The 17,260-nt window shown below is 36.5% G+C and overlaps 1 long non-coding RNA gene across 3 annotated transcripts in view; it reads left to right on the forward strand.

The window, feature by feature from the left end:
• The first annotated feature begins 230 nt into the window (after positions 1-230).
• Positions 231-17,260, forward strand: part of LOC106984706 (uncharacterized) — a 34,635-nt gene continuing 17,605 nt past the window's right edge. For all 3 annotated transcript variants that reach the window (XR_008296221.1, XR_008296222.1, XR_008296220.1), the window contains exon 1: positions 231-13,539. This is a non-coding gene — a long non-coding RNA (uncharacterized LOC106984706). The remainder of the gene's footprint in view (positions 13,540-17,260) is intronic.

A 17,260-nucleotide genomic window follows, 5' to 3' on the forward strand; every position in this document is an offset into this window, starting at 1 on the left:
ATGCATATTGCTTTCCCACCATCATGCAGTTGAAAAATCATGAGTCAAACCATCACAAGGGACCATCTGTATTGAGATGCCACTTTTGCAGTCATTGACTAGAAAAATATTACAGTTAAGAAGTAAATACGTACATAGATATGTGCATACATACATAACAAAAAGCTTAATTCTGTAGATCTTTGAAGTTTCCTTTTCTTTTTTGGAAGCTACCTTTTTGCCTTAGAAATGCCATACTTACTATAATCTTCATATGTAATCATTCAAAATATTAGAACAGATTCTTATTTAACTCAGAAATTTATGGAACTGGCCTACTCCCAAGTGTGATGAATTAGGCATTAAAGAAAGCAGGAATCTAATGCTTTGTGTTGTGCATAGAATAAATTTGAGATAGCTGCATTTTGTATGAAATAGTGCTATTTAGATTGAAAGCATCCAATAATGTCTTGTTAATGACTGATTTGTTAAAGAAATTAAAGGTAAGTTATAAAAATATGGAAATGAACAATTTAAGAACATGAGTAACACCAAGTGTAATGGATGAATAACTTCCTTATTCCTCCATGTCATGTTAAGGTAAAAAATAGTCAACATGTCAGTCATGGCTATTCACATCTTTTCAGCCATATTTTTTTGTTCTCATAATTCTTGCCCATATTGGTGGGGTTTTTTTGCTGTTCCTGACTAACATAATATTTTTGACCTTTTATTTATTTATTACCTCTTTAAATCACAAACTTTAAATTCTACTTAAAATTTCTAAGAATGCAGGGGCACCTGGGTGGCTCAGTTGGTTAAGCATCCAATGCTTAATTTAGGCTCAGGCTATGATCTCATGGTCATGAGATCAAGCCCCACGTTGAGCTCCGCACTGGGTGTGGAGCCTGCTTAAGATTCTCTCACTCGCTCGCTCGCTCACCCTCTGCCCCTCCCCCACTCATGCGTGTGCACACACTTTCTCAAAAAATTACTTTAAAAAAAAAAGACTTCTCAGATGCAGTTTTCTTAAGTATTAGCAAATCTTTTCAAACTAATTTCATTTGCTACCTTAGTACTAATCATTTTAAGCTTGGACCATAGCAACAACCTGCCTGATATTTGACCTCTAGCCTCCATCTCTAAAATATCCTATACAAAGCTTTACAAAAATAGTTTACAAAATAGTTTTTCTAAATGAGGTTTTTTTAATAGATTGTTTTTGGAGCAGTTCTAAGTTTACAGAAAAACTGGACAGAAGATACAGAATTCCCACATCTCACACACACACACTCAGTTTCTCCTATTGTTAACATCTTGTATTAGTGTGGTATATTTATTTGTTACCATTGATAAACCAATATTGATACATTAATATTAACTAAAGTCCATAGTTTGCATTAAGGTTCCTTCTGTTTTGTACAGTTCTGTAGGTTTTGACAAATGCATAATGTCATGTATCCAGAATTATAGTATACAGAATAGTTTCACTGCCCTAAAAATGCCCTGTGTTTCTCCACCTGTTCATCCCTACTGTCCCCCAACCACTGACCACCCAGTGATCGTTTTATTATCTCTGTAATCATGCCTCCTAAATGAAATTCTGCTGTCATTTAAAACCTCAGTCTCTGGAGTCAATCCATATTGGGAAATGAAAAAGCAAGCTGCTATAAATTTTTTAAATCATGTATGTATACATATTTGATTATACATAGAAAATTTCTGAAAAGATACATAGAAAAATGATTACCCCTATGGAAAGGATAATGGAGGAGAGTTAATGAGGTCTTTTACTTTCTACTATCCTTCTATTTTGTTTGAATTTCTTACCATCTACAAATACTATTTTATAATTTAAAATGTTGCAATTATAAAGCTAAAAAAAATCTCTGGATGACGGTGTTTCAAACATGAAAACACAGGAAACCACAAGGGTAAAAAATCTAGAGGTTTTAACTACATAAAAATATTAAAATTCTGTACCTCAAAAGCAACTTAAAATCTGATCAACCCTGTTTATCCATCTATGATGTTCCTTTTTTTTTAATTTAATTTAATTTTAATTTATTTATGATGTTCTTTAAACTCGTTTCCATACCTAATATTCTCATATGGCTTTTTTTTTATGATTTCTTGTTTCTTCAAACATTACTGACCTCCCACTCAACATCCTCTTCACTCCTATTTTAGGCTTAGTTTCATTTTAAAATCGTGACCCTTTTCACAATCCCAATCAGCCTTATTTTTATAGCAAATATTACCTTCTAAAATGGCTTATTCCTTAGTTAGATAATAAGTTGTTTGTATGCTTTTGTCTCTGTCCCTCATGCCATTTCCCACCACTAGAAAATAAAATGTACAAGAATAAAGATTTTTGTCTATCTTGTTCATGATGGATCCTCAGTGCCTGACACTAGTAGGTGCTCAGTAAACTTTTTGTTGAATGACTAATTGTTTAATTCTTTAAAAATTTTTAAATTAAATGTCTACATTTATTCCTATAATTCTGCTTCAGTTGGTATATGTTGTGTAACTTGTTGTGTTACATAGTGATCATATTCCTAGGAGTCTAGATACTTGGTTCACAAGCTTCTGTTCTGATAATGGATATTGAGGAAGAGCAAAAGGGCAGACCCTAATTTTTATCCCTTCCCACAAGTTTAAGGATTAGAGAGCAGAGAGCTCCAGACACCACAGAGGAGCTATAGTGTTCTATCTCTGTTGCTACTGTTTCCTCTGAAAACTCCTCTGGTGAGGATTTAACTTGAAACTCATAATCTAGCAGAAGGCTCTTGTAATCCATCAAAACCCTAGAGGTTTGGGGAAGGAGTTGGAGAGTGAATGTCTCAATTTTCTAGAGTATCTGTTCAGCCCACACACTTTTTCATCAGCAACTCACTTCAACAGACCCTTTGTATTATTCTATACTGGGAAGCGGTTGCTAATGATATCTGTAGCAGTCAGTTGTCTGGACTGATTGTCCCAAAGCAGTGAAGGGAAGTGCCAGGAACAATACTTAAAAACTTACTCCTGACCCTTACCAGGGTTTTCTCAGTTTTTTTATCTTATTCCTCAAGCCCTTGCTCCTTTATTTCTGTAGTTACCTAGGGTTTGTTTGGAGGAAGGAAACCCACAGCCATTAGTAGTGCCCCATTTTCTCAGGAATCATGTAAGAAATCTATTTTACATATAAAGATATGGGTTAAAAGCAAAAGAATGGAGAAAGATCCACCAATCTCATACTAATCAAAAGAAAGCTATAGTTGCTATGTTCAGGGAAAACAGACTTTAGAAAAAGGAAAATTATCAGGGATAGAGAGGAGCATTACATAATGATAAAGGTGTCCATTCTTCAAAAAGATAGAAACTTTAATGTGCATATCTCACAACAAAGCATTAAAATAGCTAAGGCAAAAGTAGACAGAACTACAAAGAGAAATAGACAAATCACTATTATGGTTGGAGATTTCAACACCCCTCTTATGGTAATTGATAGATCTAGCAGGCAGAAAATCAGTGAGGATACAGTTGAACTGTGTATTACCATCAGTCAATTGGATCTAATTGACTTTTATAGAATACTTCACCCCAAAAGAGCAGAATACACATTCTTCTCAAAAAAGATAGACACTTATCATTATTAAAAAGTAGCCTGCATAGAAAAGTTACAATTAAGGTTAATAGATGTGCAATAAATTTTGAAAAATATTCATGAGGAGGTTTAACATCTGTAATACACAAAACCCTCTTAGAAATTCACATTAAGGGAACATGTAGTTCAACAGAAAAGTGGGTAGCAAAGAATATGAACTCAACAAAGAGTAACTCCAAATGTGAAAAGATTCTCAGAATCAGGAGAAATCAGGAGCATGCAAAGTAAAATAATAATGAAATGCCAGTTAGGCCTAACAGACTGTCAAACTATTGTTTTAATTCAACTAACATTAAATGCTGATTATGTAACCAGCACTGAACTATGCACACATATAAGTGCTCACAAAGTACTATGACATGTATCTTACCCCTGATTTACAGTAGAAGAATCAGATGGGTAAATGGACTTGACAAAAATCACATAAAGGAAACTAAGGAATTCACCATATGGAAACTTCTTTTCTTTTTGAGTAGGTAATTCATTCAAATGGTGTGTGTGTGCACGTGTGTATAAATAGACTTATGTTTTGAAATTACCCACATGTATATCCCCTCCACCATTTCTCATGCCACAGCCATCTATCCATCCATCTCACAACTACTTTTACAATTTTCTCATGTATCTTACTAGAGCTTATTTTTTCTTTTTCTTTTCCCTTTCTTTTGCAGTCTTTCTTGTCATGGTATTCTTTTTTTTCAATTGAGGTATGTATAATTGACATGAAACTTTATATGTACAGGTGTACAGCATGATGATCTGATATTTGTAAATATTGTGAAATGATCATCACAATAAGTCTAGTTACCATACACTTACAGAATTTTTTTTCTTATGGTGAGGACTTTTTAAGATTTACTCTCAGCAACTTTCAAATATGCAAAACAGTATTATTAATTATAGTTACCTTCTGTACATTCCATCCTCATGACTTATTTATTACTGGAAGTTTGTACCTCTTGACCCCCTTCACCCATTTTGCCCACCCCACCCCTGGCAACCACCAGTCTGTTCTCTATCTCTGAGCTTGGCTGATTGGTTGGTTGTTTTTATATTCCACATACAAGTGAGATCATGTGGTATTTGTCTTTCTCAATCTGACTTATTTCACTTAGCATTATGCCCACGTGGTCTATGTTGTTGCAAATGGCAAGATTTCGTTATTTTTTATGGTTGAATGATATTCCATTCTAAATATGTATGACATGTTTTTCTTTTTTTTCCCTCTAAACTTCGATCATGAATTTTTCTTTTTTTTTTTGAGTGTAGTTGACACACAATGTTATATTAGTTCATATGTACAACATACTAATTTGACCAATTTGTACATTATGCTATGCTCATCACAAGTGTAGCTACTATCTGTCACCATACAACACTTACAATATCATTGATTATATTCTTTATGCTGTGGCTTTTATTTCCATGACTTACTCCATATCTACTACATTTTCTTTATCCATTCATCTTTCAAGGTATATTTAGGTTGTTTCCATATCTTGGCTATTGTAAATAGTGCTGCAACGAACATGGGTGTGCATATATCCTTTGGAGCATTCTCATTGTCTTTGAATAAATACCCAGATGTGGAATTGCCAAGTCATATGGTAGTTCTAGTTTTAAGTTTTTGAGGAACTTCCACACTGTTTGCCATAGTGGCTATTCCAATACATAATTCCACGAACAGTGCACAAAAATGCTCTTTTCTCCACATCCTCACCAACATTTGTTACTTCTTGTCTTTTTGATAACAGCCATTCTAATAGATTTGAAGTAATTCCCAGAGCTTTCTTATACAAATTTATATTCTCCTTTTTAAAAAACAATTTATCATAATGTACACTATGTTCCACATCTCACTTTTTTGGTTGCAATACATCTTAGAGGTATTTAATCAGCTGCATAATAAGATTACTCATTCTTTAACAGCCACGTAGTATTTGTACTACAAGAATGCCAGAATTGGGGCAGCTGGGTGGTTGAGTCAGTTGAGCATCCAACCCTTGATTTCAGTTCAGGTCATGATCCCAGGGACATGGGATGGAGCCCCAGGTTGAGCTCCATGCTGCGCATGGAGCCTGCTTAGGATTCTCTCTCTGTGTGTGTCTCTCTGTCTCTCTGTCTCTCTCTCTCTGTCTCTCTCTCTCTCTCCCTCTCTTCCCCTCCCTCTCCCTCTCTCTTTTGCCCCTCTCCTACTCTCCCCCACTCACGCTCTCTTTGTCTCTCTCTCTCAAAAAAAAAAAAAAAAAAAAAAGAATGCCAGAATTTATTTTGCAAACTTCTGTGATGGATATTTGCATTGTTTTCAGTCTTTTGCTCTTAAAAACAATGTAGTAATGAAAAATCCTGTTCATAGTTTTGTCTCACATGTTCAAGATATCTGTAGTATAAATTTACAGAAATAAGATTGTTAGATCAAGTTGTGCATGTGTGTGTGTGTGTGTGTGTGTGTAATTTTGATGATATTGCCAAATTTTCCTCCATAAGTGTTGTATAAAGAACAGTTGAGAATGTGTAGCACTGTCATTAGAATATGTTATCAGACTTTTGGATTTGAGATTGAAAAGTGAAAATGTTTAGTATTAGTATTAGTTTATTATGTTTTTCTCCTGTTATGAGTATAATGAAACATCTTTTCAGAGTGGGCAAAATTTTAAATTCCCTCTTGCTAGTGAGGATCCAAGTAAAAGGGTATTGTTTTACATTGCTGGTATACATGTGAACTTTTCAACCTATTTACAAAGCACTCTGGCAGTCTGTGTTAAAATATTTTAAATGACAAATACCTTTGTTCTAGCTACCTTTTCTTAAGGGAATGCCATAGGAGTTGCAGCCGTCATTTCCACTTATAAGTCACGGGCCAAAATATAGTCATATGGCCATACTTTCAAGGGAGGCTAGGAAATACAGTCCTTAACTATGTGGCAATGTACAAAGCTAAAACTTGGGCATTCTAATACTGAAGGAAGAAGAAAGGACATTGAGAGACTAGATTAATTGGTGAGCTAGGTAACAAGAGAAAGAGACTTCCTCCCCACCCCCCCCAAATTTTCTATTCCTCCAAAGGCATATTGCAAAAAGGCATAAACCAAAGAATTATTCATTGGGAACAAATAACAGTGTAGCATATTACATACTTACAGGTATATATAAAGTTTTATATTTGCCCACATATTCAAAGAAATATGTATAAGTAAAGTTGGTTAAACACATTTATGGTATGCAGATACAAATATGACCATGTCACTATCCTACTTTTATTTGCCTTACAGATTGAAGCCCAAACCCCTTTGCCCATATTTCTATTGTTATACTGCCTCCCTGGGGATGTAATAAAAACCATATAGAAAGATAAATTGCCTGTATCTGGAGTGGTTGGACTTCATGTAAGATATGGAATCTGAACTGGACCTTGAAGGAAGAAGTACTTGAATTAGTGGAGAGGGGCATGGAGGCATAAACAAATAGTTCCAGTCTTTTTAGGCCCACCCTTTTAAAAAATCAAAATATAGAATACTATGGAAATAAATGAAGTATCTATCATAAAGTAAAAATATCACTGTATCCACCACTCAGAAAATAGAGTATTACTGTTTACATAGTATACAACCTCTCAATAACTATCCTGCCTTTCTCCCCAATGTCATCATTCTTCTAGTTTCTAACCATAGACTAATTTTGCCTCACTTTCAACCTTACATAAATGGTATTAAGTGTGCATTTCATATGTATATGAGATTGTTCTGTATTGTTTGGAAAAGTTCACATTCATTGCTATATTCCATTGTATGACTGCACCAAATATATTTATCCATCCTGTTGTTGATATTTGGGTTTTTCTACTCTGGGGCTGTTAACCAATAATGATGCCATAAACATTCTCTTATGTGTCTCTTGGTGTGAATGGGAAGACTTCTTTTGAGAGAATACTTAGGATTAAAATTCCTTGGTCTCGAGGTATGTTCACACTGTATACAGAATGACAGTTTTCCAAAGTTTATGTTATTTATATCCCCACCAAAAGTATATGAAAGCTTCACAGTCTCCACACCCTGAGCAACACTTGGTATCATCACTGTTTTTAATGTTAGCCATTCTGATGGGTGTGTAGTGGCATTTCATTTTAGCTTTAATTTGCATGTTACTGGTGATGATTGAGACTGAGCACCATTTTATGTTATTTGCCATTTAGAGATCCTCTGGTTTGAAGTGCTTGTTCAGGTCACTTGCCCATATTTCTGTTGGGTTGTCAGTCATTTTCTGACTGATTTTTAGGACTTCTTTATTCTGGATATGAGTTCTTGAACACACATATATATATACCAAATATCCTTTCTCATAGTATGGTTTGTCTTTTCATTTTCTCAGTAGCATCTTTTGAAAAAACAAAGTTCCTGATTTTAGTGTAATTTATTTTCACCAATCTTTTTCATTCTTAAATTATTTCACATGTGCCTTCAATTTTTTTTATAACCCTGACTGAAAGAGTAATTAGTACCAGAGCTGTTACAGGAGATGGACCCTTTGAGGTTGAATTAAATACACACACACATAAAATCAATCACAGGGATAACTTCATTGCTATAGACAAAGGGACCACAAGTGATCCATGGCTTAAGGTACTGTTATACTTACTATTAATAGCATGGGATGGAGTGAAGGTGAGAATGTATCACTGTGGTAACCATAGTGATTTAAGATTGTGGATCCACCAGGCCTCTCTTATGAACCTAAACAGAATGTACACAGGAAAAAGAAAAATGTAAAAACTATGACTATGTAGCTGAGAATGCATAGAGAGTGTCAGAACTCCTCCACCACAGCTTTGAAGGAGTCCTTCATCTCCTATAAGCAGTGGGCAGAAAAGGTAGATTTGTAGTATCAATAAAATACTTAGTTCTTCCAGTTTTCTTAGTCTAAGGGTAGAGCATTGGTGAGAAAGATGTGGGGCCCTAAGACAGAATGGAGACTTTTGAGCAGACAAGAATGAAGATGAGAATGCTGAACCTGCATATCCCCCAAACTTCCTTGGCTCTCTGGGGAAACTAGCCTCCTCTGCATAGAGGCTTTCGGTGACTGCACTGGGAACAGCTCTCTCATAGGCTGGTATCTGTTCTCAGAACGTACCTTCATCACCTCACAGTATCCCTAGATAAATCTCAAGATCACCTAATCAGAGAAGTATGTGGCCTGCTATGGCATGAGATAACCTACACAGGAGTTAAAGACCTTACCATGTTGATCAGCAGAAACCTGAGGAGTATATATAGAAGTGGGTTCTAAGGATGTTACACCAAGGGGGAATCAATACAAGGTTTTATCATGGCAAATTTATTGGCATGGGTGCACTCACCTGAGAATCAACATCTCATATATTGGCATTAATAGTTTGCTAGGATGAGGCATGGGCTCAATAACAGTCTACAAATAATAAATGACCTACAAATGAAATTTGAAGTAATAATTTCAGAATCCCAGAAATACTCTGGCATACTGTAGAGAAAAGAAAACAAGGGCTCCTTAGACATTCTCCATTTTTACCAAGTCATTAAGGATGCATTGGTGATAGAAGTGTAAGCATCCCTAAAGAGCTCTGAAGTGGCTGCCCTCTGTTTGTCAGATTGATGGTGATAAATGCTGTGGTAGAACTGAGTTTCCTGATCTCAGAATAAGATAATCTCAAATTGGTAGAGGCCACATGATGGCATATAACCATCAGAGACATGGTGGGCACAATTACCATAATAATCCAAAGAAGAGAACGTTAATCAGAGTGTTTTGACTTTCAGGGAAAGGTGGTAATGGTTAAAGGATAACAAGAAAGGAAGCAGATTAAGTAATAGATTAAGTAGCCTACCAATTTGCTGCTTGACATATATAGGTGGGAAAATTCTAAACTAACTTGTGTTGTCATAATGAAATTTGAAGCATCTCATCCAGTTCACAGACCTGGAACTCTTTGATGATGGAGAAAGATTGGGTCCCTTTGAAGAAAAATCCTGCAATGCTGCCACAGGTGTATAACCATGAACCTTCCCCTAATCTCATGCTTCCCAAACGTGTCTGTACTTTAGACCACCATAAAATTCTCAAGAACATCCAGGCCAATTAAATCATAATTTCAGGGAGTGAGACCCAGGCATTGATATTTTTTGAAGCTCCCCTGGTGAGCAAATTACGGGATCACTGCCCTAATTCTTCTCTAGTGGCCATTTCCTGGAGAAAGGAAAATACCAGACCTCCTGAGGCTTATTAGATACTGTCTCTTAACTTATATTAATACCTAGAGACCCAAAACCTAATCCTGGACAACTGGTTAAAATAGGAGGCCTAGGAAACTTAAGTGACAGATGGAGTCTTGGCCTGCATCTGGGTTAACAGTGAGTCCAGAGAGACCCATATTGGGGTTATTTCTCCAGCCTTAATGTGTAGTAAGAATAGACATATTTTAATAACTGAAGCAGTCTTCATTTTAGTTTCCTGTCCAATGGAGTGAATGCTATTATGGTAGGAAGGGCTATGTAGAAGTTCATAACTGCTTGTCTCTCACCAAAGCAGTACTGCATCCCTGGGGAACTTGCAGAAATTAGTGCCACCATGCTGGCATAGTGATTCATACCACATTCCCACTTAACTTCCCTTTGTGGTCACCAGATGGGTCATAGGGAATGACAGTATAAAAACCAAATGGGTAGTAAAGAATGACTGGATTACTGCAAGATTTTATCAGGCAAAGATGCCAATTGTAGTTGCTGTTATAGGCGTGGTATCTTCATTGGAGGAAATGAATACAGACTTTGATATGATATATAGGTATTGCTCTGGAAGTGCCCCCTCATTTCCCATTCCAGTTATTCAGGGAAATCAGAAGTAGATTGTGTTTAACTGACAGAGACAACAGTAAGCCCTTACTGTCTTGTCTCAGCACTATGCCACCTTTCTATTCTGTGCTGAAGGGACCTTGATCATCTTTCTATGCGATAGAATATCACACTGGTCTATTATAGAAATGAACGTTAAATGAGCCCAAAGAGCAGGAAGTAGTAAACACTCTACATGCTTTGGTAAGACATATGCTTAGCAGAAGGTGCAAGAAAAACCCTGTAAAACTTCAGGGACCTGCCACATGGGATTCAGTGGCCAGAGACCTGTTAGGTTATCCATTCAAGTGAGTGACTGTTGTGTTTTTCACCACCACAGTAAAGAAAAAGGCAAAATGTGTGGCAGGCCTTTTTAGGTTCTGGAGACAACAAAATAGTACTTTTGGGTGACCTAACCTGTTTTATGGGTAACTGTAATTTTGAGTGGGGCCCAGAGCAAACTGTCTTGCCAGTTGGGCCTTATGGTTTGGCAGATACAATGGTATTGGAAGTTCATGTGGTAGAGATGCTATATGAAGCCTCTGAGGGTAAGTGCCAATAGGAGAATCACAAGATTCCTTGGTTTTTGAGTAAAGATCTATCTTCCTCAACCAATGTTTTGTTTTGTTTCTTTGAAAAGCAGCTCCTGGTTTGCTGCTGGTACCTGATAGAGATGGAACTCCTGACCATGGGACATCAAGTGACTATGTGAATGATCGAACTACTACTCGTCATGAACTGGTGTTATCTGATTCACCAATCATACAACTGGATGGGCATAACAGCAGTTCACTCCCTACAAAACTGGGTACATGGCCACAACTAAACTGAATAAGCAGGTGACTCAGACTACTGTTACTAGTACCTGCCCCTATTCCTTCAGCACTTCTCCCTCAATCCATATACACTGGCTTCAAAGGGGGTTCCCTCTGACCAATTAATGAAGGAAAAAAGTTTAGGTCTTGTTAATTCACAAAAGGGTCTGCAATGAGCTGGCAATAGCTGGGTGTGAGTGGTCACTATACAACACCATCGCTCAATAGTGGCCCTGAATCACAACAGTAAAGGGAAATCCTTTCCTTGAGAACTTTAGGAGACGTGGCCTGAGGTAAGGGTATAGAGTGGTTCATTGTGAGTGGCTTATGAGTCGACAGGCTGGACAAGAACTTAGAACAAATTAGAAAACTGGTTCAGTTTATGGAGCCAACCAGGAGACAATAACCTCCAAATTTAGGATGCGGACTTCAGAATAAAGTATTATGCTTAAATGCAGTAACCAATATGTAGTGCCATCTTTCCCAGAAGGTATGTATAGTGGAGATGAGCATGGTCCTTCTATTTTCTGTATGTCTATTTTTTTTAAATACTGGGAGCATGTTTTCTGAATTTGGTGAAAAGCATGAAATTACAGATCCACAAAGCTCAGTGAAGCACAGGTAGGAAAATTACCAATGCGTGTTATTGTCAAACTGACAAAACTAAGAGAAAAATATCTTAAAAGCATTCAGAAAAAGTGCACATCACACACAGGAGGGCTAGTATATGAATTTTTAAAAGTTTTTTAATGGAAGCATAACACACATGTAGAAAAGTACACAAATATAATTATTTAGCACAACTTATCACAAAGTAAAGATAACTGTGTAATCAACACCCACATCAATAGCTACAACATTAACATGCCCCCTTCTTAGTCATTATTCTTCTTTCTTCCCAAAGGTAATCACTTTCCCAAATTCTAACACCAAAGATTAGGTTTGCCAATGGTTAACTTTTATATATATTGAATACATAACTGTATTCTCTTGTGTCTGGCTTCCTTTGTTTAATATTGTGAGGTTCATCTCTCTGCCCCTCCCCTGCTCACTCATCTCTCACTCTCTCAAAAATAAATAAACAAACATTAAAAAAAATCTTTAAAGAAAACATTGTGAGGTTTATCCATGTTGTTACCTGGATCGGTTGTTCATTTATTTTCATTGTTATACAGTGAATGAATATATTGCCATTTACTTATCCGTTCTATTGTTGATAGATATTGGCGATGTTTCCATTTAGGGCTATTATAAAGACTGATGCTATGAACATTCTTTTGTATGTCTTTTGGGGTACACATGTATGCATTTTTGTTAGGTTCTCTATTATACCTAAAAACCTACTTGAAGAATTTTTTGGTCCCTGAAACTTTGGACTTAGTGGTTTTGGTAGTCTTGGTACTAAAAAGAGGAATGCTTCCTAATACTTCAACGAATTAGAAGTGGACACTGTTCACTGGCAGGTTTGGGCTTTTTCTGTCACTAACCAACAAGAGAGAAGGAAATCACTCTACTGGCAGGGTGAGGGATCCCTTTTAACGGGGAAATTGCGTTGCTGCTATACAGCAGAATAAATATGACTGTATATGGACTGTAACAGTATTCTCTGAGAAGCTTGTTCGTATTCTCTTAGCCAATAGTCCAGTAAAAAACTAGGGTAACCCAAAAAGGACCTCTGCTAGGACTCATCTTACAAGAATGACTGTTGGGAGTACCCCACCCGGTAAGAATCCCATCCAGGTGAGGTACGAACAAAAAGTGAGAGAAACCAAGAATGGATGGTGAATAGGGCACCTGGATAGCTCAATTGGTTAAGCATCTGATTTCAGCTCAGGTCATGATCTCATGGTTTGTGGGTTTGAGCCATCAGGCTGTGTGCTGACAGCGTGGAGCCTGCTTCGGATTCTCTCTCTCCCTCTCTCTGCCCAGCTGTTCATGCTCTCTCTCTGTCTCTCACTCCCTCTTTCTCTCTCTCAAAAATAAACATTAAAAAAAAAAGTTAAAAAAAAAAATGGATGGTGAAAGAAAACAGCTATGTTTATGAATCTAGGCCTCATGACCAGCTTAAAAAAGCAGGTTTTAAGAGACTGTTTATGTTTTGTAACTTCTTTTCTCCCCTACCATATATGAAGAATTCTAGGGTGCTAATGTTTATGGTTCCAGAGCTGATTTACACCACCCCAGGATAAGTTTGTAACTGATGGGAAGAGATTGCTTAGTGGAAAAGAGTGAGGTGAGCATATCTTTTCTTCCCCTCCACTAGAGGTTAACTTGAACTGGATTTATACTTTGACCACAGGTCATTACTCGTCTCAACAGTGAACTCTTCACAATTCTCTCTCCCTCCAAATTCTGATTAAGTTCTTCTGTCTCTTGGAACCTATTCTTGTAATTCTCTTATACCCTACACACACACAATTGTAATTAGTCCCTTTGTAAATAAACCTTCTTTAAATGATCCTGAATGTATCATTTGTTTCCTATTAGGACTCTTGGACACATGAACATTTTTTTTTTTTTTTTTTAAATTAAGTAGGCACCATGCCCAACATGGGGCTTGAACTCACAACCCTGAGATCAAGAGTCCTATGTTCTATTGACTGAGCCAGCCAGGCGCCCCTGGACACATGAACTTTTTATCTCTTGAATTGCTTCTTGTCTAAAATCTACTTGGATTTAGCATAGCCGCACCATCTTTATTAGTTTTTGCATGATATACCTTTTTACTTTAAGCTTTTCTGCATTCTCATATTTAAGATTTGTCTCTTGAAAACAGGTTAAAAGTATACCTTTATAAATCCAAGTCTTTGTCTTTTAATTGGGATAATCAATTTACATTTAGTATAATTATTATATACAGGCTTTAAAGCTGCCATCCTGGTATTTTTTGTCTCACCTATTCTTTGTACTTTTTTCTGTACTTTCTTTGGGATTGTTCAAGTGTTTTTTCTATTTCATCTTCTTTTGATTTTTTGTGGTTTTATGTTCTTTTAATATTCTTAGTTACTCTAGAAATGAGAATGTGCATCCATGACATTTAAAAGCCTAGTATATATTAGTACGTTTTCCACTTCCTAGACAATGTGATTACCTTAGACCACTTTAAGACTATTTTCCTTCGCCTCTCAGTTACTGTGCTATTATGTTTTAAATCTGTATGTTTTTAACAACATGATATATTAGCATTGTTTTGTAAACTTACTATTTATTGGGATTTACCTATGTATTTTTCCCTTTCATTGCTCTTCATCTCTTCCAGAATGTGAGAGTGGCTATCTGAGATCATTTCTCTCTGCCCAAAGTCCACTCTTTTTTACAGGGCAGAAATGCTGGTGTCAAATTCTCAATTTCTGTTTGTTTGAAAAAACTTTATTTTGCCTATTTGAAAGTTATATTGTTTGAATGTAAATTCTAAGTTGACAGTATTTTCCTTTGGTACTCTAAAGATAGCATCATTTTGGTTGCAAAGCAGCTGTCTTACTGTCATTCGTTTTGATAAAGTAATTTGTCTTTTTCCTCTGGATGCGTAAATTTTTCCTCTTTGGTTTTCAGCAATTTTACGATGATGTGCTTAGGTGTGATTTTCCTTGCCTTTTTCTTGCTTAAGGTTTATAGTGCTGCTTAAATCTGAGGCATGATGCCTTTTACTTATTTTAGACATCTCTTCAAGTATCACTTTTTTATGGTCTCTCATTCCTTTCCTTCTGGGTCTCAACTATATTAGACTTTTTAAAATTCTACACTATAAGTCTCTTCCACCTTTAAAAAATTTTTTACCATTTTCTTCCTTTTGTCTCTGTAAATCTATCTGCATATTTTCTTCTGAACTTTGTCCAATTCCCTAATTTTGTCCTCAACTCCATATAATTGACTACTAAGTCTACCCATTGTGAAAGTCTACCCTCAGCTAAAAGACTGAGGTGTTTATTTCTTCCTTGTGAGCCCTAAACTCCAGTTTTCAACCTCCCTGCCCCCTCCTGGGCCTGTGAGTTTGCAAAAATCTGTGTTCACTTTCTCAGTTGCTTTTGATAGAGTCAGATGTCTCTAGCAGAAAGGGAGCCCTAAATACTCAAGTATCTCTCCGATGTGTCTCCCTCTCCTAGATCTTAGCCCTGCAATCTTCACCAGTTTGGTAGCTTTTTAGTGCCTTTAAAGAAATGTGGTTTTCTTTTTCTTGGCCCACTTTTCTAGTTGCTAGTTATTCTCAGCTAAAGCATAATCAAAACCCACCTAGTTCTTTATTATTAGAATTGGAACTGCAGACGACTCATTTTTTTTAAAGTAATCTCTACACCCAATGTGAAGCTCAAACTCACAACCCCGATATGAAGAGTCAGTCGTATGCTCCACCAACTGAGCCAACCAGACACACCAAGTCCTTGGTGACTTGTGACATTTTTAATGTCAAAAATTTTACTGGATGCCCCTGCCCCCTATCAAAACACACAAGGTACTAGTCATACATGTTTAGCATATAAACTATAAATAAATATATAAGAAAAATAGACACATCATTATGTCCAAGTCCCCTGTAATAACTATTACTCAGGGATTTGTAACTCAAGGGAAACACTGCTATAAGCAAAGGCATAGTCTCAGCAAAGTTAGAAGGATGTTTGAAGGAACATGAGCCCAGTTTGATTAAGAGATTTGATGTATGAAAGCAGGGATAAAGGTCTGACTTTTATTCTCTATATAATAGGAAACCACTGGAAATTTCTTTATTGTGGTTATCTTTAAAATTTTTTTTAATTTTTTTTTATTTTTGAGGGAGAGAGAAACACAGAGTGTGAGCAGAGGAGGGGCAGAGAGAGAGGGAGACACAGAATCTGAAGCAGGCTCCAAGCTCTGAGCTGTCAGCACAGGGCCCACAGCGAGGCTCAAACTTACAAACCATGAGATCATGACCTGAGCGGAAGTCAGACACTCAACTGACTGAGCTACCCCTATTGTGGTATCTTTTCATAAAAACTGTGTTCAATACGGTAGTGACATGCAAGATAGACTGAAGAAGTAAGAATACAGGCACAGAAACCCACTAGGAATCTTTAGTAATGGACCAAATATGAGCTGTTGATGAGAGACATCATGGTGTAATGAAAAGAATGTTGACATTAGAATCACAGGACTTGTAATTACTGGTCCTGTCAACTTGGGCAAGTCATTTAACCTGTGTGATTCTGCTTATTTACATGCCAGTCACCTTGGAGGCCTTTAATAGAATGATGAAATGTTAATAACTTTTGCTTAACTCACAGAGTGGTTATACAAATATAATGATAATAAAAACCTTTTAAAATGCATATTATAAAATTTAAGGTGTAATATGCATTTGAAGATCTAAAGAAATAAAAGTGGAGACGGATAAGGAAAGAGAAGAGTGAAAGAAAAAGATTATTCAAGTATAGTGAATCCTGTTGACTAGAAAATAGAATCACTTACGTAAGTCAGTCAAAAGAGGAAGTGATGGGGTGCCTGGGTGGCTCAGTCAGTTAGGCATCTAACTCTTGATCTCAGCTCAGACCGTGATCTCCGTTTGGGATCAAGCTGTGTGTCAGGCTCTGCGCTGACAGTGAGGAGACTGCTTAGGATTCTCTCTTTCTGCCCCTCTACACCCCCTTCCTCTCTCTCTCTCAAAATAAATAAACTTAAAAAAAAAAAAAAGAGGAACTGATTTTGGGAATCAGGACGAGGGAAAAAACAGTGATTTATTTCTTTTTAATTGTGGAAATGTTTAGCAGGCACTTCTCTACTGTATCTATTAATTTCATATATTCTTAGGTATTTTCATGTGAGATTACTCAATTTCCTTTATAAAATTTTAAGTTTGGAGATAGAGAAAGAAGATATCTCCTTGGGAATATGTATTTCCTCATTTTTTTTTTAAGTTTATCTGTTTATTTTGGGAGAGAATAGAGTACAAACAGGGGAGGGGCAGAGAAAGAGGGAGAAAA

Source organism: Acinonyx jubatus, chromosome B1, assembly GCF_027475565.1.
Source record: "Acinonyx jubatus isolate Ajub_Pintada_27869175 chromosome B1, VMU_Ajub_asm_v1.0, whole genome shotgun sequence".
NCBI classification, from domain to species: domain Eukaryota; kingdom Metazoa; phylum Chordata; class Mammalia; order Carnivora; family Felidae; genus Acinonyx; species Acinonyx jubatus.